General features: G+C 35.1%; 1 long non-coding RNA gene across 1 annotated transcript; it reads right to left on the bottom strand.

Annotated features, from left to right (window-relative positions):
* Positions 1-15,474: 15,474 nt before the first annotated feature.
* Positions 15,475-17,401, bottom strand: LOC138716221 (uncharacterized). The gene is made up of 3 exons (XR_011336597.1): positions 17,229-17,401; positions 15,713-15,853; positions 15,475-15,608 (listed from the first exon to the last, which is right to left on the bottom strand). It is a non-coding gene; the product is annotated as an uncharacterized lncRNA (long non-coding RNA).
* Between the last annotated feature and the right edge of the window lie 10,117 nt (positions 17,402-27,518).

The following is a 27,518-nucleotide window of genomic DNA, read 5'->3' on the forward strand; positions in this document are numbered from 1 at the left end:
TATGGACTAGCTCAGTCGGTAATGCAGCTTGCTACTAGTTGCAGATTAAGACATTTTATCATGTAAAATAAACAAACAAAATATGATCAGTGTTATGTAAGTCCTAACATGAATTTAACAATCATTATGCAAGACTTGAAACCCTATTGCATCTGTCCAATTATCAGTATCATGTCGACAAATACTATTCAACTCCAGTACACTTAAGTAGACATTGAACTCCAAAAAATCTTTCTATGAATTTGGAAAAACATTTATTGTACACTTCACTTCTCTTTCCTGCTTTATAGGATGAAGTGTAAAGTAATTTCTCTGGTAAAATTATTTCAAAAAGATTACTCTCAATCTTGTATAAAACCTGGCTTAAATTTTGCAAATTTATGCAACACTAGAGTCCTTATTCAAGCAGTCCAGGTGTGAGTATCAAGTCAAGAATTTCTTTTCAAAGCAACTACAACATAAAGACCTTGGCAGGCCAACAAAATAATTGTTTTCCAATTCTAAATATTTATGCATGAGCTCAGTCAGTAATGGAGATTTGAGTTGTAGACTAAGTATCTTTTCATGTAAGATAAAAAAAAAACGACACTCAGTGCTGTACTAGAACTGCAAGAAATTAGCAACCACAATGCATGACTAGAATCCCTATTCCAGCTGCACATATGTCACTATGAAGTCGTCAAAGATTATTCAACACACTAAACCTATACAAACTTGAAAAAGTGAAAAATATTTCATGGGTTTTGAAAAATATTTGTAATATAGTTGTCAAGTAAATCACTATGCTAAATAATTGTCAGTGTTGTATAAGTCCTGGCAGGAATTTGGCAATTACAGTATAATGCAAGACATGAGACCCTATTGCAACTCTTCAATTATTTATCTGTCGTCATTCATGAACACCAGTACACTTAACTGAGCAAGAGTAAGTAATAAATATATAGAAAAAAAAAAAAACCTAACTGTTCCCTTGTCTTGCTGTCATTGTTGTATAAACCCTGACTTAATTCTTGCAAATTGTTGCAATGCCGCATTCCTTACTGTTTCCGTCCAAGTATGAGTATGAAGTCGTGAATTAATTTTCAAAGCAACAACACTGAAGAAAGCACGGGAAGCACAGAATTTTTAATTTTTCTACTTGTAAATATTTATGCATCTGCTCTTTTGGTAATGCAGCTTTATGTCTTGTAAATTAAGTCATTTTTTATGTGAAATCAGCAATCAAAAACACCGCATAAGTCCTGAATGAATTTAGCAACCACTATGTAGGACTAGAATTCCTATTGCAGCTGTCCATGTGTCAGTATGAAGTCGTCAAAGATTATTCAACCTCACTACACACATATAAACATGAGAATGTATTAAATCTGGCATGGAATTTCGATAATATTTATACTACACAAAAGTCGTCATTCCTGTCCAGTAAGTATGAGCATAAAATAAGTTATTGTGAAAAGTCACTAAGCAAAATGACTGTCAGTGTTTTATAAGTCCCGGCATAAATTACTATGCCGGACTAGAGACCCTATTGTAAAATCTTCAATTATCTGTAGCAAGTCATGAACACTGAACACCAGTACACTCAAGCAAATATTGGATTCTAATAAATCTTGCTATGAATTTGGGAAAAATTTATTGCACACTACACCTGTCATTACTGCTCAATGAAACATATCCTACTTCAATGTAATAACACCAACAGTAAACTGCAAGAAATAATGAAAAACCACTCGCTACATAAAATTCTCACCAACTGACAGATCTGAAATATTGCATATTTGATTTACGGTGGACATTGTGTAATCAGCTTATACATGGACACACGTATTAAGAAGTAAGACGTAAGTGAACTGTCATTCCTGCCATATAGAATTCGTGTAACGTCGTTATTCAAAAATTACTTAAAAATCACTGTCAGTCTACTGAAAGCCTGGCTTAAATTATGCTACACTGAAGTCCACATTGCAGCTGTTTAAGAGTGAGTATGAAGTCGTGAATTACTACTGAAAGCAACAACACCAAGAAAGAAACAAGAAGCATGGGAGACAAACAATTTCACATTCTCTCCAATTGTAGAAATTTATGGATAGCTCAGTCGGTAATGCAGCTTTCTGAATTGTTGATTGTCATTTTTTTTTATTTTTTATTTATTTTTTTATTATTATTATTATTTTTTTTTTTGTAAAATCTGCAAACAATGCACTGTCAGTGTTGTATAATTTCTGTCTTGAATTTAGCTATCCCTTTGAAAGATTAGAGTCCATATTGTTGCTGTCTATGTGTCAGTAAGAAGTCGTCAAAGATTATTCAACAACAATACAAATATACAAACATGAGAATGTAATAAATCTTGTATGGACTTTGGAAAATATTTATGCTATATTGCATACATCTTTCCAGCTCTATAAGTATGAGCATAAAAATTTATTATGGAAAATCAATAATAAAAATCTATGTCAGTGTTGTGTAAGTACTCGCATGAATTAAGCAATCATTACGCAAGATTCCAATCCCTATTGCAGTTCTCCAGTTATCTATAGTAAGTCGTGAAACGTATTTTAACAATCTTTTACCGAATAAACCAACGCGGCAGGAGAATATGGATATTAGTAATGACGTTTTTAATGATGAAGGTCTAGTAAACAAAGGAGAAGAAGAAGAAGAAGAAGAAGAAGAAGAAGAAGAACCACCCACAATGGAAGAGGTACAAAGCGCAATAGCTAGGATGAGAAATGATAAAGCTCCAGGAATTCACAATCTGCAGGCAGAATTGTCCAAGCAAGGTGAGGAATGCCTCAAACAGATTCATGACGTCATATGTCAAGTTTGGACATATGAAACCAAGCCAAAAGATTGGAAAATCAGTATTATATGTCCTATACTAAAAAAAGTGAACCTCTTAGAATGTAGCAATTATAGAGGTATCAGTCTGCTGAGCAATGTCTATAAAATTCTCTCAAATGTTCTTTATCAAAGACTATCTAAATATACAGAAAGAGAAAAGAGTAATGTGATCATGCAGTGCAAGCGGATTCCTAGTCTCCATATGATGGCGGTAAGGATAGCGCACTCCAGAAGGAATGCTGACAATAACGGAACAAGAAACAAGGGCGCTAGAAAAAAAGCGAGGGGCGATAAAAAGAGAAACCAAGAGTCAGGAAGTGATAGGGAAGAAAGTAGTGAGTGTAAGTGGAAATCTAGGATGTGAAAGTGAAAGTGTGGGGGGGGGAATAAAAGAGGAATAGAAGAAGAAAGAAAGACAGAGATAGAAATAAGGCAGAGACGAACAGTAAAGAAAGGTCAGAACCTGCGACAGCTGAGGATATAGCAGAGGTATTAGATATGATTAAAAAATGTGGAAATGTGATCAAAAAGTGCAAGTAAAGGGAAATTGTAAATGATAGAGGCATATAGGGGAGAGAGAAAGTGTATAACCAGATATGTAGAGATAAATATAAGTATTTATAGGAAGTGAGAATAGTGAGAAAGTGAAAGTGAGCGCAAATAGGAATGAGTGAAAATAGTGAAAAAGAGTTAAGAGAAGTGAACAAGTGACAGCATAAAATTAGTACTAACATTTGAACGTTGGAACAGTAAATGAATATAAGAGAAAGATAGGAGAAAAGGTCAAAGAACAAATAGGACAAATAATTCAATATGATAATTTATAGAGAAAAAGTCAAATTGAAATTTTAGTGAATAGTACCTAGTTAGAGGAAAAAGGGGGGTTTGAAAGGCGTATATAATATTAGATATATTAGGATTAATGAACAAATAGAGAATAGCAAATGAAATGTAGGAGAAATATTGACGGGGAGATTGAACAAATAACAAAAAAGGTACATACTGTAATTGGGAGTATTTGTGTAGACGCGTACTGCAAATAATGTGTTATTGTAATAATATGTTAATGGTGGCACTGGATACAGAAATGTGAGGTACACCATTACATGTAAAGAAGTGCTGCGACGAAATATATCATATCATATTTAAAAAAAATATATATATACACAAAGAGAAATCGGAAATTACCAATGTGGCTTTAGGCCCAACAGATCGACCATAGAACAGATATATACACTCAGACAAATTTTACGTAAAACTAACGAATACAACGTAACGACACACAATCTATTCATTGACTTCCAAATGGCATATGATACTATTAATAGGCAACAACTATATCAAGCAATGGCAGCACTGAAAATACCTAATAAACTCATTAGACTAGCCCAGATGACAATAAAAGAAACTATAAACTGTATTAAGATCCAGTCAGATTTATCAGGGGAATCTGAAACCAGCAGAGGTATAAGACAAGGAGCTGCATTGGCCTGCTTGCTATTTAACATAGCCTTTGAAAAAGCGATAAGAGAATCAGGAATACAAACAACTAACACAATATATTACAAGTCTGTTCATGTTCTGGCATTCGCAGACGAACTAGATATTATTGCTAGGTCACAGAAAGTACTAGAAGAGGCATTTATCTCCCTGGAAAATGCAGCAATGACAATGGGATTGAGAGTTAATGAGAGCAAGACTAAATATATGATCTCCAGCCGTAAAGGAAAATTAATAAAGCACCAACTTATCTTACAATTGAGAATTACAAATTTGAATACGTAAAAAACTGTATATACCGGTACTGTATCTTGGCTCCATGATCAATAATGACAACGACACCAGTCTTGAAATTAAGAGAAGAATATCTATAACAAATAAATGTTACTTTGGACTACTGAAATATATTAAATCGAAATTCTTAACCATCTCAACTAAAATAAGAATATAGCCTATAAGATGCTTATTAGGCTGGTGTTGATGTATGCCTTGGAAACTTGGACTATGAACAAACAGGACATCAGAAGACTTAGTATTTTCGAGAGGAAAATTCTGAGAGCAATTTATGGACCCGTCAAAATAAATAATGAATGGAGAATTAGATATAATAAAGAAATATACGATCTGTTTAAGGAGCCAGATATTATAACAGTTATTAAAATTAGTGGACTGGTCACCTGGTAAGAATGGACGATACTAGACCCGCTACAAGAGCCTTTACATCCAATCCTGGAGGAAGCAGAGCAGATGGGAGGATAATGTATACGAAGATGCCAACTTTATTGGTGCACGAATGTGGACAGTCAGGCCAGAAGTAGAGATGGCTGGAATAAAATACTGAGGAAGGCTAGGACTCTCAATCAGTTGTTGAGCCAATGATGATGATGATGATTATGATGATGATGATGATGAAGTCGTGAAACACTACTGAACACCAGTACACTTACGCAAATATTGGAATCTAATAAATCTTGCTATGAATTTGGGAAAAAATCTATTCAACACTTCAGTTCTTATTCCTGCCCTATAGGATTGAGAATGAAGTCAGTCCTCAAGTAAAATTACTTTAAAAATCACTGCCAGTCTTCTATAAGCCCTGACTAAAATTTGGAAATTTATGCAATGCTAGAGATCTTATTGCAACCATCCAAGTGTTAGTACGAAGTCGTGAATTACTTTTCAGAACAATGACAACTATAACAGCAACAATGATGACAGCAATGACGACAACGACAATGACAACGATGACAGCAACAACGATGACGACAACGGTAATGACAACAACGATGATAGCAACAACGACAATGACAACAACAATGACAGCAACGACAAAGACGACACTGACAACAACGATGACAACGACAATGACAACAATGATGACAACGACAACGACAACGACAACGACAATGACAATAATGATGACAGCAACAACGACGACAATGACAACGACAGCAACAAGGACGACAGTGACAACAACGAAAATGACAACAATGATGACAGCAACAAGGACAACAACGACAATGACAACAACAATGACAGCAACAACGACAACAATGATAACAACGATGACAGCAACGACAATGACAATGACAACGACGACGACAACGACAACGACAATGACAACGACGACGACGACAACGACAACGACAACGACAACAACAAAGCAGAGGAGACCTACAATTCCAATTTTTCTACTCACAAATATTTATGCATGAGCCCAGTTATTAATAGCTTTATGACTTGTAGATTAAGTCACATTTGTATGAAATCAGTAAACAAAGACACTGTCAGTTTGTATACGATTTGGCATCAATTCAACAACAACTATCCAGGACTACAGTCCTTATTGCAGCTGTCCATGTGTCAGTATGAAGTCATCAAAGATTATTCAACACCACTATACCTATACAAACATGAGAATGTAATAAATCTTGTATGGAGTTTGCAAAATATTTATGCTACATTTAAGTCATCATTCCTGCCCTGTAAGCATAAACATAAAGTAAGTTATTATGAATAATCACTCATCTAAATGAAAGTCAGTGTTGTATAAGTTCTGGCATGTGTTTAGCAATGATTATCCAACAGACCCAATTGCAACTCTTACTGCCCTATAGGAATGGTTGAAAAGTAATGTCCCATGTAAAACTATTTAAAAAAAAAAACACTGTCAGGGTTGTATAGCCTCTGCCCTAAGTTTTGCAACACTAGAGTCCTTACTTCTTCTGTCCAAGTGTAAGTATGAAGTCGTGAATAACTTTTCAAAGCAACAACACTAAAAAAAAAAAAAAAAAAAAAAGAAAGGGGGGGGACATACAATTACAAGTAAGATTAGTGATTACATTTCCAACTTCTTCACTGTGTTAATATTTATCATTTACCTCAGCTGACTGGTTTCCAAGTCCCTAGTGCCGCACTATCTAAGACGAAAGCGCGAAATCTCCACTAGGCTTTGAACAATGAAGCACAAGACTTCGAAACCAGTCAGCTAAGGTAAATCCTGAATATCAATCCAGTAAAGAAGGCGGAAATTTAATCAGTGATATAGATCACATCAGTTTAAAGTGTATATAGAAAAATTAAAATTATAAATGCTTTACTATTGTAGATATTTATGCAAGAGCGCAGTCGGTAATGAAGCTTTACAAGTTGTAGATTAAGTCATTTTTTTAAATGTAAAATCAGCAAACAAAACACTGTCAGTGTTGTATAAGTACTGGCATGAATTCAGCAACCACTATCCAGGATTTGAGTCCATACTACAGCTGTCCATGTGTCAGCATCAAGTCATCAAAAATATTAAATACCATTACACCTATACAAACATGAGAATGTAAAAAATCTTGAATGGAATTTCGAAAATATTTACTACATTCCATACATCATTCCTGATCTATAGATATGAGGATAAAGTAATTCATTTTGGGAAATTAGAAATCAAAATCTATTTCAGTGTTGTATAAGTCCTGGCAAAACTAGAAACCATATTGCAGGTGTCAAATTTTCTGTACGAATTCGTGAAGTACTGCTGAACACCAGTAGGCCTACACTTAAGAGAACAGTAGAATGTAATAAATCTTACTATGAATTTGATAAAAAATGTATTCTATACTTCAGTTGTCATTCCTGCCCTGTACGAATGAGTGTAATATCATTTGTCAGGTAAAATTACTTAAAAATCAATGTCAGTCTTGTATAAACCCTGCCTAAAATTTTGAAAAAATTATGCAACACTAGAATCCTCATTACAGCTGTCCAAGTATGAGTGTGAAGTCGTGAATAATTACTTTTTAAAGCAACAACACCAAAAAAGAAAGAAGCATGGAAGACATACAATTCCACATTCTTTCCTATTGTAGAAATTTATGCATGAGCTCAGTCGGTAAAGCAGCTTTATGAGTTGTAGATTGTCATTTTTATGTAAAATCGGCAAACAAATTTCACTGTCAGTGTTGTATAAATCCTGGCATGAATTTAGTAACCATATAATAAGACTAGAGTCCCTACTGCAGCTGTCCATGTGTTAGTACGAAGTAGTCAAAGATTATTCATCACCACTACACCTATACATATCATGAGAAAGTAAAAAATTTGCATGGAATTTGGAAAATAGCTTTTTTCTCTAATCTGGCACTGTCACCTTATTAAACTTTGTATTTAGAAGTTTGGACACTGCTCGCGAAATGCCCTGTTACAATTTTGCTTACACCTGCACCACTGTTATCAACCTATCAACTTTTATTCAACAAGCAAGAGCACACGAAGCATGGGAATGTAATAAATCTTAGTACGAATTTAAAAAAATATATATTAGCAATGCACAAAGGTTCAGTTAGTAATACATCTGTGAAAGTATTAGCGTCAAGTCATTCATCATGTAAAACTTAAAACGAAAGTACGGCCTACGTACATGAAGTCAGCGACTTATATTATTATTGTAATTCTTGTCGTCTTTCTTATCATTATCCTTTTTGTGATTATCGTGCTCTATGACCTGATTATTTTGATATTTGTTGACCTTGTCATTGTGCTTATGTTGTTCTTTATCATAGTTCTTGTCTCTTTGTCATTGTCTTTAATTTGGTTATTTGTTCTTTTTATTTTCCTTTTTTCTTTTAATTTAAAGGTGTGTATTTCGATAATAGCACTTGGGTACTAATGGCTCATTGTTTACCCCATAAGGTTTAAATCAACCCAAAAGACTGCAATGCGACAGCAAACTTTGCGATATGTCTGGGTTTAATTTCCTGAAAATCCTCTGAGGACAATATGTTTCCCAAGATACCGGTAATGACACCTGATTAGGCTTATACCCGGGCAATCCAGCAAAATTGCGTACGATATTCCACATGACTTTTCCAAATCAGTTGGGCATCAAGGATTACACCTATATATTTAAATTATTTATTTAAAACTATGTCCTTATCATATAAGGAAACTCTTGGTATATTTCCCTTTTTTTTGGTCATGGCCTCTGTCATAATCTTTATCATAGTCTTTTTGCAGTGTTTATTGTGGTCTGTATCATGATACTTATCATGGTCCTTGTTGTAGAGTCGCCGTTTTTGTGGTCCTTCTCTTTATCGTGATCATTATAATGTCCTTGTTGTCTTTGTGATGGTCCTACATTTGTCATTTTAGAATAATATTGTTTTCCACATCCTACAAGTGACTTTTGTATTATAACACACTCATAACACATATTATTATGCTTTTTTCTTTCTTTCTGTATGTTATATATTATGTCTGATTTCTTCTTATTTGTTGTTTATTTTTTATTATTATTATTATCTTATTCAGTTTTGTGTGTAAAATTGTAGTGTAATTTGTTAATTTGTAGTGTTTTTGTAACGCAGTCTTTACTCCTGGTTGAGTGTTAGAGAAGGCCGTATGGCCTTAACTCTGCCAGGTTAAATAAATCATTATTATTATTATTATTATTATTATAAATAAATATAAATAAATTACAATACACATCTGATAAAATTTTGCACTGGTGTGTAGTTTGAAATAAAGTAGTCACAACAAAAGTGGGATTTGATTGAAAATATGCATGCACTGCCGAATTTAGTCCTGCATGGCTATGTCTATAATATATCTCATACAATACAATTCCCGGATAAACTGGCTCGTAGATACCAATTATAAACGAAAGCGGTATAACAGATTTGGAAAAACTGCTGCACACAAATAGGTGGCATTCAGGGTTGCCAGATGTCCTGATTTGGCGGGACATGTCCCGATTTTCATATAAAAATCCTGAGTCCCGCTTCGATTCGAGGCGGGACGCAAAAAGTCCCTCCTTTAGAAAATTAACATCATTTGTATAATTTTATCATTACCTAGTTAACTACTATTAACTAGTATTTTCTTTAGGCCTAAATAATTACCTTAAATTTAAATTAAATTTCTTAACAATGTAGGTTTGCACTTTCGAAAAAACGAATATTTTGCCAACGTGATGCAACTTCCAGCCAGAAAAATATTGTTTTGTACTTGGAAAACTGTACCTACAATATGTTTTTTTTTATTAAAATTGCAATTTTGAGATTCCTATTAATGTCTTCAACTGCATATAAAGGATAATTTTGTATTCTTTTTTTTTTGTTCGGTCATGAAAATGTCAACTCTGTCCATATTCATATCACTTATCCTTTAAGACAAAATTTAAGTACTGTATATGATGGAAAAAGGATGTCCCTCCTTGGTAGATCTAATATCCGGTAACCCTGGTGGCATTAGGAAAGCTTAATTGTGCGTTTCTGTGAATATCTAGAAATATTTGTTTGGCAGCACAACAATACCTTGTCTTTGTCCATTCTTTCTATAATGGAAAACTGAAAGCAATTTACTTTTAAATAACCGTCATGTGTATCACTTGTAACTAATTCAACAGTTCATAGTATAAATACTCGTCAAAAAATTACTTTATCGGCAAGTCTATCGTACTATCAAAAAGGAGTGAGTTATATGGCAGTAACAATGTTTAATAGCCTCCCTATGGATATAAAAAATCTAACTTAAAACTTCTGTAGCCTATACAGGATGATTCACAACTAACGACCCGCACTTTAGGAATCAATTCTACAGGCTATTTTGCCATAAAATGTCATATGAACACTTAAGAAATTACAGCTGATTGAATCCTACGAATGGGTGCTGGACCCTTAACTCATTTCACCGGAATTATTACCTTCACTTCATTCAGACGCTAAATAACCTAAGATGTTGATAGAGTCGTAAAATAACTCACTAATCCTACGAATATAGCAGTAGTCTTGAGTAGAACTAGGAATTATGCACTTGAAATACAAAAAAATATCAATTCAAACTACTGTACTACAGCAATCACAAAATAAACATACCTCAGTTTGAAACACAAAATAAACATACCACAGTTGGAAGCGGATGTTGCCTCGTCCAGTTCGATGTCCTTGGCCGCACGCATGTGAATGGCGTGCACGTAGCATTCCGTGCCTTGGCACGGCTGTACCTGAAAATCACCTGACCTTTCTTCCCTTTTCCCCCGTACTTCACGTCAATGCGCAACCCTCCATCTAGTTTAATTTCCTATGTTTCTATTATGACGCAACTCCAAAGCCTGATTCACATTAAGACGTTCGGATTTTTATAAATATTTTTCAAACTAATAATCGAACTCATGTTCATATGACATTTTATGCTGAATATTACCTATAGAACCGATTCCTAATGTGACCTGCATAACTGATACTAACGCTTTAGTATATTTAAACTAGACTGTGACTATGAATTAAGACTTTGACTTTGTAGTACTATTACCTGTCTCTGAAGTGATATACGGATACAATACAATACAAAGATACTGATATTTCAAAGAGTAACACTTTACCAAATCCAGTCCAGGTGGCGAGAGCTTCTCTCTGCAAAGAATAAACATTTCCCATTACACAAGAGTCAAAACAATACACTATTACAACACCACACTCAACAATAAAAAGTCACAGACATGTTAAGGGGAGGCAGAGGTGAATATTTCAAAATCCACAAAATTTATCCGATTTGTTTTAAATTGATCATGGATGCTAAGTATGTTATTAGTAATGGACATACTAAGTTTCAACTTTCTAAGTACAATAGTTCTGTAAATATTAATAATTTTATAAAACTTTATATCGTTTAATATAAAATGCTCCATGCACCATATTGTAAGAAATTTTCAATATTTCTTTTTATTTATATGTTCAGAGAAGGTATATAAATAATGATAAGTATTTGTTTATTATGGGAATAATATAGTAATACAGTTATCTTGATTTTAATTTCATACTTTTAAGGGCACAAAATCAAAAACTAACATCGGAATATCAAAATAAAGATAATAAAAATGGAAAAAAACCAAATTTTCATTTTTTCATCAGTTTTGTTCGAAAATTTCACCTCTGCCTCCCTTTAAAAGATACAAACAATAAGAGACTGATATTACAAAACAGAAGATGGAGAAGATATGACACAGAGCAAATATTAGGGATCTAGACTCAAAATACATGTTTTGACACTCTTTGTCAAGTTGACCCCTAATACCCCAAGCATTTCATACCCTGTCGAGGTGTGAATGTGGAATATGGACCAAACCACGTCCATGTTGGCCACTGATATGGATGCACCCATTGTGCAAATTTAAAGTTTTGATGTAGGCGATAAATGGCTAGAAAATTTTGAAGCCCTCTCCTTCTAACACGCACTCTAATCCATGACAAGGAACCCTGCAGCTCCAATCCTTTCTCGGTTTATTCGGATACTATTCTCATACATTCCTTACTTTGCTACCTCATATATTTAAATGATCTTACAAAGAAAGATAGCCTGTTTGATTGTAATGAACTCCAGCCAACGGTATCCAATTTGAGATATTGAGGATCGCACCCCAGGTAAAATACTGTCGTATGTTGAAAATCACATATTTAATACTTTCGTAAATCATCATTTACAACGCCGTTTTAGTAGTTGGAGGTATAAAATTGTAATAATATTAAATGATCTATTCTAAAGTACTCTGATTTTAAGTGACCATCATGTGATGCATCACACACATCAATAAGAGCTACTTCGTTACAAAAAATAAGAAATATTTTATTACCATCCCATGCCATATACATCCAGAGATCTCCCATAGTACAACCATATTCTAACCATATTTCGAGTAACTTCCACTTTTAAATATAATGTAGAAATAGCCTGAATGTTTTGTGGTGTTTATTACTTTATATACACACAGCATTGGGGATTGTTACACAAATTTATCTACACAACAGATAAGCTTAAGTACCAATAGAATCTATAAGCATTGTTAAAATGCCCAAAGGTTCTTAAAACTCCCTTAATGATACACATTGCAGTTTTTTTTAGAAACATTCAGTAATATATTTTGCACAAAAATTAAAAGCTACATTTTCTTAATGTGAAATAACAACGAATTTATACTTTTTGTGCGAGATAACACCTCATTTTTAAACTGAAATTTAACATTTTTGTTAACTGCGAAACAGAATCCCTACTCACACCAAAAGTCAGGGAGATATGAGTGAAGGTATTTACATATCTGATAGGCTACAAATACGAGGGAGAGTCAAAAAGTAACCTTAATAATTGGTGTATTAATTGAATATGTACAATAAGACTACAAACACTTCATCACTTTTCAACATAGTATAACAGGAACATTTGCATTGTTGAAAAGTGATCAAGTGTTTGTAGTCTTACTGTACATATTCAATTAATAAAACAATTATTAAGGTTACTTTTTGACTGTCCTTCATATATTGATGTGCAAATTTTGTACTATGGCGGTACATTGGAAGAAATGTAGTGCCCAAACATTTTTTGAAGAATTAAAAAAACCTGCACTTCCATGAACACCTCAAAATTAATTTCTTTACATCACCATTATTTTCTCCCTACAATCTCAAAGATGTTCAGGTATAATATGAATGCACAAACACCCCTGACACTCTAGACACCCAGGCAATTTTCCTCCTTCAAGAAAAATTCACTGAGAGTCGACCCCGGGACACCAAAACCTTTGATAATTTACTATTTTATTATTAAAATTTTATACCTTCAACTACTAAAACGGCGTTGTAAATAATGATTTACGAAAGCATTAAATATGTGATTTTGAACATACGATAGTATTTTACTGGGGGTGCGATCCTACATGAAACTTAGTTCAACACCCGTAGACTAAATTTGAATCTTTTGACAAAAAACATTGCTATTTGAGATTGGAGTTAACATACACAGTAATACATAAAAAAATAATATAGATGTCAGTCTAAAAGACACCTCAAAACAGAGGTCTGCAAACTGGTCATCATGCCGATGGGAGTTGTGATGGTATTGAATACAACCCGCTAAACATAGGGAGCATCAAAGAGACAAAGGGGGCATTTATCTATCAATGATGGTGTACAAAAATTTAGTGTTCTTCAGGTTTCACTCAACTGTTTATAATTTATCTACATACTCTAAGTATTTAAGTTTAAAATTTATATTCTTCCATTTTATCTTAATTTTTACTGTGTCAAAAACATATAGCGAGATTATAATAATTGGCTAATATTCCTCTATTACCAAGTAAGTTTTCGTCTTTTTAAGGAATCATCATCATCATCATCATCATTATTATTATTATTATTATTATTATCATTATTATTATTATTATTATTACTATTATTATTATTTTACAATTTTAACTAAAAATGTTCCCAAATGCAAACATAGCTACTATCTTGGCAGCAAATAAAGAAAAGGGATAGATATTTTGCTTTCAGAAGTATCATTTTAAATAAATATAAATCTAACGATTGCATTGTGTTTTCAAATGTATCAGTCTGTAAATCCGCTTCTTTCAGATAACTGACTCATTCATTCCTTATCAAGTGAACAGGTTCAAAACTTTCCTGGTGAAATGCGGGAATTATCGTGTGTTTACTGTTAATACTCACTACATTCTATGCTGCCCTACGGTTTTAACTTACAATATTTGCCAGAGTAAAGAAAATTAATAATAGTGAAAAAATCTCAGTTTGAGAATATTCCCAAAAACATCCAGAATATTCTCAAATCTCTTCCCCCCAGGAATACACCCATATCCCAACATTATGTGGCTCGCAGGTGTTTCATAGAGATTTAGTCAGTTACAACAAATATTCCAATAGTACACAGAAGTAACATTCTTGTAAGACATTGTGATACTCACAGGGGGGAGAAGTCCACCAGGTTTGCATTGGCCAGGCATCTGGGACACGGCAGCACGCGACACTGAACGTCCAAGTCTGATTTGTCTAAGTCCTGGGTTCTGAAATTTGTGACAGTCTAGAAGAGGTTAGTTTAGGCTTTTCATATGTCTTGCATATATGAGTCTGTGATATATTGGATAAGGTTAGGTTAGGTTAGTTTAGGTTTCCTTTCATATGTGAATCTGCGACTGATTAGGTTAGTTGAGTTTAGTCTTTTGGTATGTCTTGCATATGCTAAGTGAAGTGAAATGTCCGTTTGGCAATCATTCTGAAGTGTTGTTGTTTAGTCAACTGTCCGAAGAAAGGTTTCAACTTCATAAGTGAGACCAATAAGATATCACTTACGAGGCAACTAAATAAAGGGTAGAAGGGCCAATTCTACCTCTTTATTCTTTCGAAATCCAACTTCTCATATGGTTTTAAGTCAAGTGACGTCCTGTATGAATTCTTCACATTTCAAAGTACGTTCTCTCCCAAAAGTAGTCAATTCTTCCACTGTTTTCGTCAAAAACGTCCTTCAGTGTCGCGTACTATAGAAACCCCGGTCAGGTTCTATCTGGAAAGAAAATAAAAAAAGGTGCACTGTACTTGGACTGTAACAACACATACTTCTATAGTACATAGACGTAATACTCTAGAAAGGCACTACAATACACACCGGTCTTCTATGGAGGTATTCTTCTGCGGAGCATCTGGGCCACGGCAGCCTGACATCCAGGTGGTTGATTCTGCAGTTCTTCCTTAGAGGCAACAAAACAAAACAGGTACAATGTAGTTGACCAGTTACATCAAGACTTTCAGTAGTACACAGAAGTAAATTCTGGTAAGACACTGCAATACTCACAGGTATTCTTCTCCGGAGATATTCTTCTGCAGATATTCTCATCCAGAGATATTCTTCTTTCTTCTGCGGTGGTTTCTTCTTTCTTCTGCGGAGCATCTGGAGCATGGCAGCCTGACGTTCAAGTGATTCTGCAGTTCTTCCTTAGAGACAACAAAACAAAACGGGTGCAATGTAATTAACCAGTTACATCAAGAATTTCAGTAGTACACAGAAGTAAATTCTGGTAAGACACTACAATACTTACAGCTTTGTTAGTTATGGTGCAGAACTCCATTAATTACAGCATTGGGTCGATGTAACGCATCTGCACAGCGGGTTTCTTCTTTCTTCTGCGGTGGTTTCTTCTTTCTTCTGCGGTGGTATTCTTCTGATTCTGCAGTTCTTCCTTAGAGGCAACAAAACAAAACGGGTGAAATGTAGTTGAACAGTTACAACTAAGGAGCGATTTCTATGTAATTAAATATTATTTTTGCGTGTGATAAAACACAATTAACAAAGTTAAAAATTCCGAACATGAAGTTTCAAGTTTAAAACCCGAATTTTATTTCACAGAAAAACACATATTTTCACAAAAAAATTATGTAAATACATATTTTCACAAAAAAATTATGTAAATACATATTTTCAGGAAATCTATTAAAAACACATAAATCTTGGAGTTTTTTTACTTAAATAATTTTTTACAAGAACTTTTAAACATTTTAAAACTAAATCAATTATGTCACTCAGAAGTATGTTAACTTTTTAAGAATTCTTGGTTGTTTCGAGTTTCTATGCATTGTGTGGTGTATCCGTGATCCATTTTTGTAATAGTTTCGCATGAAGTTCTGAGAACTGCTAGGCAGCATATCAGTGTTATTATTAGAAAAGAAATTAACGTGGACAAGGAGGAAAGATCTTGCAACACATAATTAGGGATGTTTATTGTTGCTGAAGATGATTTCATTCCACGCTTTGTTTGTGAAACACAACAGATAAGAGCTCTGGTATGAACACTATTTAATTTAAACAAATCTCTCGCCTCTCGCTCATGTCCATCAAGTAAGGCAATACGTCTTGTTGTGATTCCCTGTTATAAGGCTTCGTCAATCAATATCCTTCAAGATATACTGAAAGATGGTTGTTTAAAAACCGATTTGGCTTTCCTATTAGCAAATCTAAGCTTTTTATGTGACTCCTTAAAAAAACTCGAAACATCCAAAAACCTGTTGTCTGAAACAGGGAGATGCGTGCCATGAAAATTAAACTAGACTCGCTACCAGGTTCAGAAGTACAAGTACTAAGGGACGAATTCCAGAATGTGTTTGGCAAAAACAGTGGATATAAAAAAATGTGTGAAGTAGGTGTTTGTGACATTCCTCTCTTTAAAAATGCATGTCTGACGGCCTGTGATGTGGAAAGATCGTTTTCACAGTATAAGTCGTCATTCAGAGATAATCGGCATGCATTTGTGATGGAGAATTTGGAGGCGACCTTTGTTGTTCACTGCAATTCTCGGCCAACTACTAGCACTCAAGTGTGGTTGGTGAGTACCTAGTAACATTTTTTTTTTCCAAGCTGAGTAAGGCATTTTTGTCATATTTAAAATATATATATATATATATATATATTTTTAATTTTTAGCAAATATTTTCGTACTTTTTGGCACATAAAAATTAATATATTTAAATTTTTTAGCACATAAACATCCGCTCCCTAGTTACAACAAGGATTTCAGTAGTACACAGAAGTAAATTCTGGTAAGACACTGCAATACTTACAGCTTTGTTGGTTATGGTGCAGAACTCCATCAATTACAGAACACAGCATTGGGTCGACATAACGCATCTGCACAGCGTTGGGCAGGTATTCTTCCTGCGGTGGTTTCTTCTTTCTTGTTTCTTCTTTCTTCTGCGGTGGTTTCTTCTTTCTTCTGCGGTGGTATTCTTCTGATTCTGCAGTTCTTCCTTAGAGGCAACAAAACAAAATGGGTGAAATGTAGTTGAACAGTTACAACAATGATTTCAGTAGTACACAGAAGTAAATTCTGGTAAGTCACTGCAATACTTACAGCTTTGTTAGTTGCGATACAGAACTCCATCAATTACAGAACACAGCATTGGGTCGACATAACGCAGCTGCACAGCGTTGGGCAGGTATTCTTCCTGCGGTGGTTTCTTCTTTCTTGTTTCTTCTGCGGTGGTTTCTTCTTTCTTCTGCGGTGGTATTCTTCTGATTCTGCAGTTCTTCCTTAGAGGCAACAAAACAAAACAGGTGAAATGTAGTTGAAAAGTTACAACAACGATTTCAGTAGTACACAGAAGTAAATTCTGGTAAGTCACTGCAATACTTACAGCTTTGTTAGTTACGATGCAGAACTCCATCAATTACAGAACACAGCATTGGGTCGACATAACGCATCTGCACAGCGTTGGGCAGAATTCTTCCTGCGGGGTATTCTTCTTTCTTCTGCGGTGGTTTCTTCTCTCTTCTGCAGTGGTATTCTTCTGATTCTGCAGTTCTTCCTTAGAGACAACAAAACAAAACAGGTGAAATGTAGTTGAACAGTTACAACAAGGATTTCAGTAGTACACAGAAGTAAATTCTGGTATTGTATTGTATTTGATTGCCAACATTTAGATCCATGTAATGTCGACCTCACAATTTTTGTATCTGGTGCCACAACTACGTTCACTGCAGATATACCTTATATAGACGCTCTTTAAATTGATCAATTCTTTCCATCTTTCAAAAACCTAACAGCTTGATTTAAATCATTCGACAATTCTCACCTTTAAAAACTTAACAACTTGATTTAGATCATCCTAAATTGCCACTTTTACGACTCTGTTCTTGATTTTCAGTACACTTATATCGAACACATACTGTTTCTGATAATACTTGTTACTAAAACATACTACCCCATTGTCCAATAAGTTCATTATTATGTCTGTTTGTTGTATGCAATTCCTTTTTCAGATCTCACTAATTATCTACCTATTATACTTGCTATCCTAGCTACCCTCCTCCGCCAGACTCCTCACCTATTTTCAATTATCTCTCTCGTTATACTTAATTTCCTATTACACTTCTCTAATTCATTCAGAATTGACACTTTTAACACTCTGTTCTTGATTTTCAGATCACTTAGACTATATCGAACACACACTGTTTCTAATAATACTTGATACTAAAACTTATTACACTATTGTCAAATATGCTCGTTATTATGTCTGTTTCATGTGTACCTTTCATTTTCTGATCACACTAATTTAGTAAATTTGGTAAGACACTGCAATACTTACAGCTTTGTTAGTTATGGTGCACAACTCCATCAATTACAGCAACAGCATTGGGTCGACATAACGCATCTGTACAACGTTGGGCAGGTATTCTTCCTGCGGAGGTATTCTTCTTTCTTCTGCGGTGGTTTCTTCTTTCTTATGCGGTGGTATTCTTTCTTCTGCGGAGCATCTGGGGCATGGCAGCCTGACGTTCAAGTGATACTAAAGTTCTTCTTTAGAGACAACAAAACAAAATGGGTGCAATGTAATTGACCAATTACAACGAGAATTTCAGTAATACACAGAAGAAAATTCTGGTAAGACACTGCAATACTCACAGTTTCGTCAGTTATGATGCAGCACTGCATCAATTACAGCCACAGCTCTGGGTCAATGTGACACATCTGCACAGCGTTGGGCAAGGCAGTCAGATTCTTGTACGGAGCATCTGGGGCAAGCTAATGTCCAGGGACTTCTCTATAGCACTCGACACTGAAACTTCCAACTTGCATTTGTAGAGTTAGGCTTTAAGTCTGTATATATTTATTTACACTGCAAATGACCAAATACCCACTGGCAGTAGTAACTTCATATTATGGTATATTTATTAATATTATACTATGTTCTAATAGAACATATTCACGATTACTCTCATAAAATCTTTGAAACGTAATTTTTTCACAGCCATCCAATTTTTAACAAATTTTAACTCGTTTAATTTTCTATAATAAAAGAATTTTGTGTCCTTATTATCTTATATATTAATCAGTCTGACCTCGATTTCTCGAATCGCAACGAGACCAAAAAAAAAAATAGTTCGATTTATAGAAATTTTGAGTTATTGAAATTTCATTGGAAAATTACAAAGATTATCTGTACATGCAGGATTATGTTTTACAATATAAGTAACTGTGCTGCTGCAATTCCTCGGATATCAGGGTGAGGGTAGTGAGCTCCTCTTCATCTGCTTCATCTCTGACGCTGCAGCATCTTCCCCGGAGATCAGGGTGAGGGTGGTGAGCTCCTCTTCATCTGCTTCACCTCCGATGCTGCAACATCTTTCCCGGAGATCAGGGTGAGGGTGGTGAGCTCCTCTTCATCTGCTTCACCTCCGACGCTGCAGCATCTTCCCCGGAGATCAGGGTGAGGGTGGTGAGCTCCTCTTCATCTGCTTCACCTCCGATGCTGCAACATCTTCCTCGGAGATCAGGGTGAGGGTGGTGAGCTCCTCTTCATCTGCTTCACCTCCGATGCTGCAGCATCTTCCCCGGAGATCACAGTGAGGAAAAATATACATACATACCTACATAATCCATACATACATACATATAATATACATACATACATATAATATACATACATACATATAATATACATACATACATACAATATACATACATACATACAATATACATACATACATATAATATACATACATACATCCTCTTCACCTCCGACACTGCAGCATCTTCCCTGGAGATCACAGTGAGGAAAAATATACATACATACATACATACCTACATAATTCATACATACATACATACATATATTTATACATACATATAATATACATACATACATACATCCTCTTCATCCTCTTCATCCTCTTCACCTCCGACACTGCAGCATCTTCCACAGTACAGTACTTATTATTCAGCAGGACAAACCAGTACTGAAAACTAAACTACTATCGTCAAAGCGAATATCTGTTCATCTCAGGCACTACAGAATTCTAAATATTGGGATCAAAATTTTGCTTCTAGATAACGAATTTACCTAAATCCGTTCGAATTTTCTAGGTTCCGACCACATTGTGTGTACTTCACGTGTCAATAATAATCGATAAGTCGAACTCTGTTCTTTGTTTCCTACATTTGATTTTAAAATCGTGATCGTTTCTATCATAATTATTAATTGTCATTATTGAGTGTAATTAGTTACCAATGCCATCGGGTATTTACCCATTTGCAGTGTGAATAAAGACATACACGGCTTACACCACACCACATTTACACCACACACACCACACTTACACCACACCACACTCAACACCACTTTTACACCACACTTACGCCACACTCACACCACTTTTACACCACACCACACCACATTTACACCATACATACATACATACATACATACATACATACATACATACATACATACATACATACATACATACATTCTTTACATTTCAAACAAACTTCCCTCTGAAAATTAGACCATTTTCCAACTTTTTTCGTAAAAAAAAAAAACTTCAGTGTATAAGGTCTCTGATTTAGGCCGTTCATTTTAGGTTAGGCAGCCTAAATATTAGTCCAGACATGTGGGAGGTATTTAATGTTTCGCAGGCGGAATCAAGATAACTTACACTGACATCATCACGTGAATGTTACGAATTTTATTTTTATATTAAACATGTGCAGTCGATCTGTTACCTATGTTAATTGTTTTATTTTCTTTCGGCTTTCCAACGGTTCTTATGGTCGCGTATTTCATTGGATAATGTTTCATCGATTCATTTGCTATTCTCATATTATTTCTTATTACGTAAGTTATCTGTAACCCCTCAAATTAATTTGTTTTTCTTTTTTTTCGTTCGGAATAAATAACGCACATAATGAGGTACGTGTAAAGAACAGACAAAATTTATGCATTTACTTAAACATATTTTGAGTATGTAATTTCTAGCAACACAACCATGAGAACATCACAACCCAAGTAGATAATGAGGAACGTTGGATTGAGACTATGTTATACCGAAATATGAGATATATGAGGTCAATGACAACCCGCATGGAGTTAGATCATGTCGACGTATAGGTACTGATTACCGGAATATTTTGTATTCAATATTAGTCTGTCGTTATCATTCACTTTTCTGTCACGAGTTTCAGAGTTTCGAACCGTGAATAATTACGAAGGCAGGATTCAAATTTTTATAGGTACTGCTATGGAACATTTTGGTTCATAATACGAGGGTGGATCGAAGAGTAACACACAACAATTGACAACGTATTTCATAGGTAAGCAAAACGAAATAATACACAAGTACGCTACAGATTTTACCTATTCTTAGACATTGGAATCAAGCCTCTCGACACATTTCTCATCGTAACACCATATTCAGGACACTTCGTTCACAAAACTCAGTTTTTTTTATGAACACGACTGATTTCACTTCTTAATCCGAACCGAACCGTTGGCCTCCTATGAATTTCTTCATTGGTCCGATGTGATGAAAGACAGACGGTGCGGGATCTGGACTGTAGGGTGGATGGTTGCCGTCTTAATGGCTCTGACACTGGGTGGTGTTGCAGCGGTCACTGGTCGGCCGGACTTCTTCGAAGAACCTGGAGATGTTGCTATGATCCAATCAAGCGCCATACACCTTCAATATTTCCCTGTGGATTTCACTCGAATTCTTCGTTTTTCTTCAAAAGTAGACACATTCCATCTTCACTCAGTAGTTACAGCTGTAAAGAAATTGTTGTGCGTTGCTTTCCGAGATACCTCGTATGTTTCATCGCTTACATATTTCGGTTTTGAAGTAGTGGTAACTAGAACCTTCTAGAATCACTGCTATTGGACTACGATATCAAGAAAGAGTATGAAAAGAAAAAACTGTGATCGAATCCTTAAATGCAGTCGAACTATTTATAGAACCTATTACTGTAGCTGAGAGCCATTAACTACCTTCAGGGATCCGTGTATTGAAAATTAATGCTTCTTTGCTCAAAACCAACGCATTAATTATTAAACAAGTTTATATCGAATTATTACTGCAGCTGTTTTCAATCACTATTGAAACTATTCTTGTAAAGAACATCTGGGGTACGATAGACTGACTCCCAGGGGCTTTTTTATAGCACGCACTGAACTTCCAACTTGAATTTTTCTAATTTCCATGGCATACCGTAAGACAAAGAAAATGCTAAAGCTCGAGAAATTAATTGGAGATCGACAGACTTTGAAAGCGCTCGTATAAAGCTGCATTCATACTAGAAAGTTATGTTTTCCTTCGATCCTTTGCGGTTTCTCTTATATATGAAGAGTACGTGTAATATACCATACAGAAATACCCGACCTACAGTGTTCTCATGGCTGGAGGGTTTAAAGTGCTCGTGTACCGATTGTAAGGTCCTGGAGTCGAGTTCTGCCTCAAGTTTACTTTTACGTTTTGTTTAACAAAACAATTTAGCATCCCGATTACTGTCTTTTTTATATTTAAATCATTTGTGATACCAATGAAAATAAATAATGAAGGAACAAATCCCAAGAAAAATAAATGGTCTTGTATGAAAAAATAACAAAAAAAATTTTCTCTTATACACTATGTGACCCGCCAGGCCGAATTACTCGCCTGAAATGACATCAGATGTCGGTAGTGTGTCCCAGGCTTCTTGAATTTGAGCCCGCAAGACATTCTTTATCCTCAGTTGATTCCATTTCTTTCTTTCTTTCTTCACCTCTAGCCGTACATTTCCAATGTGATTGGAATCGGGTGAGCAGGGAGAGAGTCCCCACATTTAGCTGATTCTGCTGTTCTACCTACGGGGCAACAAAACAAATCGAGTGCATCGTACTTAGCCGGTTATAACAAATTTTCTACACTACAAAGAAGTAGAATTTTACCACAGTCTAGTATATACAGTCGCAAAGCTCAATACGTAGTAAATATGCAAACATTAGATAGTTGCTCACCACTAGGATCGCTAATATCGCCTCATTACAGGCAATGCAAAATAGTACCGTCACAGTCTATTGTTTCTAGCACCCTCAAAACTCAAACTTCGTGACTGTATATAGTAGACTGTGATTTTACCGTCAGCGGCTAGCTATTTATTTGGCGTTTTTTTTATGATTCCAGGCAGAGAGAGATGATATTTTTAAGTTTATTATCCTGTAAAGACGTTATAATTTTTATATGTACTTGCGGACAATGATAATTGATCATAAACCTGAGTTTAGTATGGTATTAACACACTTTTTCATTGTGCGAGTACACAATATTAACGTTTTATGTGAACTCGATTTGGTGCAACCACCAGTGGCGTAGCGTCAATGTAAGCTAAAAAGCTTAGCTTCCCCAGTTAATATTAATTTCATAATAAACCGGCAGTTTATGGAGAAAATTATTTATTAATTTTAATAGAATTTATATTTACGCGTTAAATATTGTGATGCGGCAGCTCAGGATGATTTGTGATGCAGCAGTAAACAAGAAGCCTGCACACACCAGCTTCCAAGCTAACTGGTTTCTTCTGTGTAATCCACCCCGCAGACTTTCCATCCCTTTCCAACTAAACTACCCTAGTCGCAAGGCTCGCAAAAGCTAGCTTTAACATTTAAAATAAGTAGTTTCCGAGTTATCCCTTTTCGTCAGTTGTGTTCAATTGAAGTGTTAGTGTGCATTGTGGCTGACACAATAAATAATGAGCGAAATAACAGTTCCTGACACCAATTTACTTGAATTTTTTTTAGGACAATTGTATTATCAAGACTGACTTACGACCAAAAGTGTGATTTAAAAAACAAATGACCGACTCTCTTGCTGTCAATAAAGGACACAACCAAAAGACAGACGCATACTTACGTAATGATACTAATATTGTGATTTCTCTAAGTATGACAGGGAGTGAGCTAATGTTATACGTATACGTGTTTATTTATTTAATTATTTATTCATTTATTCATTCATTCATTCATTTATTCATTTATTTATTTATTTTGCTAATGATTGTAACATAAAATATACAGAGAAACTTTAGCTTTGTTAAGAGATATGTGTAAACCGTGAAATCATATTTTACTACGTATCGTTTGAGGTCATGCCTTATTGCTGTTACTTACGAGGTTCCAACCAATCTTCGACTGCTGACTTGAAGTCGACTACTATTAATTTTAAAACTATATTTTTGTAATACGTTTTCTCATATTGCATGAAAGACAACTTGAGTTAGCTTCCCCTGCTCAAAATTTCATGCTACGCCACTGGCAACCACATCCGTTTCCTGCTTCATCCATTGTTGTTGTTGGTATTCCGGATTCATTAAACTCTTAATCTAATGTATGTATTGTTTTTGTAAATGAATTAATGTATTTAATCATAAAGAATAGATAATGAACTGAATTATTATTTTCATTTATGATAGATGATATATATTTAATATATCATTCCGCATTAGAGATTATGTAACACAGATATACTTAAAACTTAAAACCAGACTCATTGTTAGCAGACACGTCTCCAGCTCAGTGTGAAATCAGATTTCGAACCGACTGGTGTGATTGTTTCCGAAGTGTCCAGTATATTCTTCATCTACTTCATTCAATTTTGAATATGCCGCGTAAAACTAAATACGTACAAAAGTTCAGAAATGTGTGGGGGAAAAATACGTACAAAAGTTCAGAAATGTGTGGGGGAAAAATACGTACAAAAGTTCAGAAATGTGTGGGGGAAAAATACGTACAAAAGTTCAGAAATGTGTGGGGGAAAAATACGTACAAAAGTTCAGAAATGTGTGGGGGAAAAATACGTACAAAAGTTCAGAAATGTGTGGGGGAAAAATACGTACAAAAGTTCAGAAATGTGTGGGGGAAAAATACGTACAAAAGTTCAGAAATGTGTGGGGGAAAAATACGTACAAAAGTTCAGAAATGTGTGGGGGAAAAATACGTACAAAAGTTCAGAAATGTGTGGGGGAAAAATACGTACAAAAGTTCAGAAATGTGTGGGGGAAAAATACGTACAAAAGTTCAGAAATGTGTGGGGGAAAAATACGTACAAAAGTTCAGAAATGTGTGGGGGAAAAATACGTACAAAAGTTCAGAAATGTGTGGGGGAAAAATACGTACAAAAGTTCAGAAATGTGTGGGGGAAAAATACGTACAAAAGTTCAGAAATGTGTGGGGGAAAAATACGTACAAAAGTTCAGAAATGTGTGGGGGAAAAATACGTACAAAAGTTCAGAAATGTGTGGGGGAAAAATACGTACAAAAGTTCAGAAATGTGTGGGGGAAAAATACGTACAAAAGTTCAGAAATGTGTGGGGGAAAAATACGTACAAAAGTTCAGAAATGTGTGGGGGAAAAATACGTACAAAAGTTCAGAAATGTGTGGGGGAAAAATACGTACAAAAGTTCAGAAATGTGTGGGGGAAAAATACGTACAAAAGTTCAGAAATGTGTGGGGGAAAAATACGTACAAAAGTTCAGAAATGTGTGGGGGAAAAATACGTACAAAAGTTCAGAAATGTGTGAAAAAAAAAGCATAATGTGTTGAAAGATTGGGTGGAAGAAGTTACCGGTGATAGTTCGAAAGCTCGGTGTAAATGGTGTAGGGTGATATTGAATGCTAAATATTCAGATTTAATTACCCATGCTGATAATTATACACACAAAAAATAGTAGCGAGTATTTTTCTGTTGTTCTACAATATAAAATTGCCATTCAAAACAAACTTCTGGGCAGAGGTGAGTGCCATTTCAATTTCCAGAGTACTGGTATTATAAATATTATATTTTTTTTCTTTTTAAATTTGAAACCTAAAATTCTCCAGTTCCTAAAACTATATAGTTTGTATTTCAAATATGAAAATGATGTGTTAAGAAAAATCTGGAGTTTTTAACTACAGTTTAGAGGTTTTTTTAAGCTTGTGCAGCGGTAAACGGAATTCTGAGTTGGCAACACTGATTGTTAGCTTTGTTGCAGAACTCCACCAGTTACAGCCACAGCCCTGGTTCTACGCATAGGCGGAGAGAAAACAGTTTCCTTTTGGGGGGGGGGGGCAAAGCAAAACCATGGAATCCAGATATAACGAGGTTATGGGGGACATCATTTATCTCCTCCATTACAGCTTGACCTTGGTACAGTATATCGGAATATGATCATTTAATGCAGGTATTGTAAACTAAAGTAAATTGTAACAAAATACACTGTACAGACAGTTTTACTTCTTATTTCCTCTTACACGGAAGAGGGACCCGAAGGCTTGCACTACAGCCTGAGGCTTATTGTGCTTACCACTGATTCTGTGAATGATTGGGTAGTCAAACAGCCGCGCTCTTGTACAAGTACAGCACGCCGTATCGTGAAATTTATCTGGGCTATTGTATGGATAATGGTATGTAAATTAATGATGGCGAAATGAGTCCGAGGTCCAACACCGAAAAGTACTCAGCAATTTTGTTTCAATTGGTTGAGGGAAAATCCCAACCAAGTAACGTGTCCCAACCAGGATTGGAGCCTGGGCCCGCTTGTTTCATGGTCAGACGTGCTAACCATTACTCCACAGCGGTGGACCAATTTTACATTTACTTTACCTGTTTATTTAAAAAAGCAAGATATAACTTAATTTGTATTATATTCATCATAATTTGTATTATATTCATCAGCGTCTGTATTTCTTTTTTTGTATTTATATGTGCTATCTGGTAGGATGGAAGAGAAGGCCTTATGGCCTTAATCCTGTCAGATTAAATAAACAAATACAAGGTGTATCTAAATTCGTGTCAAATATTTCGGGGACATGTTCATAACACCAAAACATTACAAAAAGTTCATATGAACATTGGTCTCAAAATAATTTATTTCAGAGTTACAAGACAAAATTTAATGTTACAAAAATTGCTCGGAGTGGCTTCCTCCTGCTTCGATGTGTCCCCTAAACCTGCGTTACATGCTCTGGCGTGCTCTGTTGAAAATTCCTGGAGTGTTTCGTATTTCGTGAAATCCAGTTTGGATACGCTCTCAGAATATCAACATTAAGTACTGGAGTCGAATAAA

This window comes from Periplaneta americana, chromosome 16 (assembly GCF_040183065.1).
Source record: "Periplaneta americana isolate PAMFEO1 chromosome 16, P.americana_PAMFEO1_priV1, whole genome shotgun sequence".
Lineage (NCBI taxonomy): Eukaryota > Metazoa > Arthropoda > Insecta > Blattodea > Blattidae > Periplaneta > Periplaneta americana.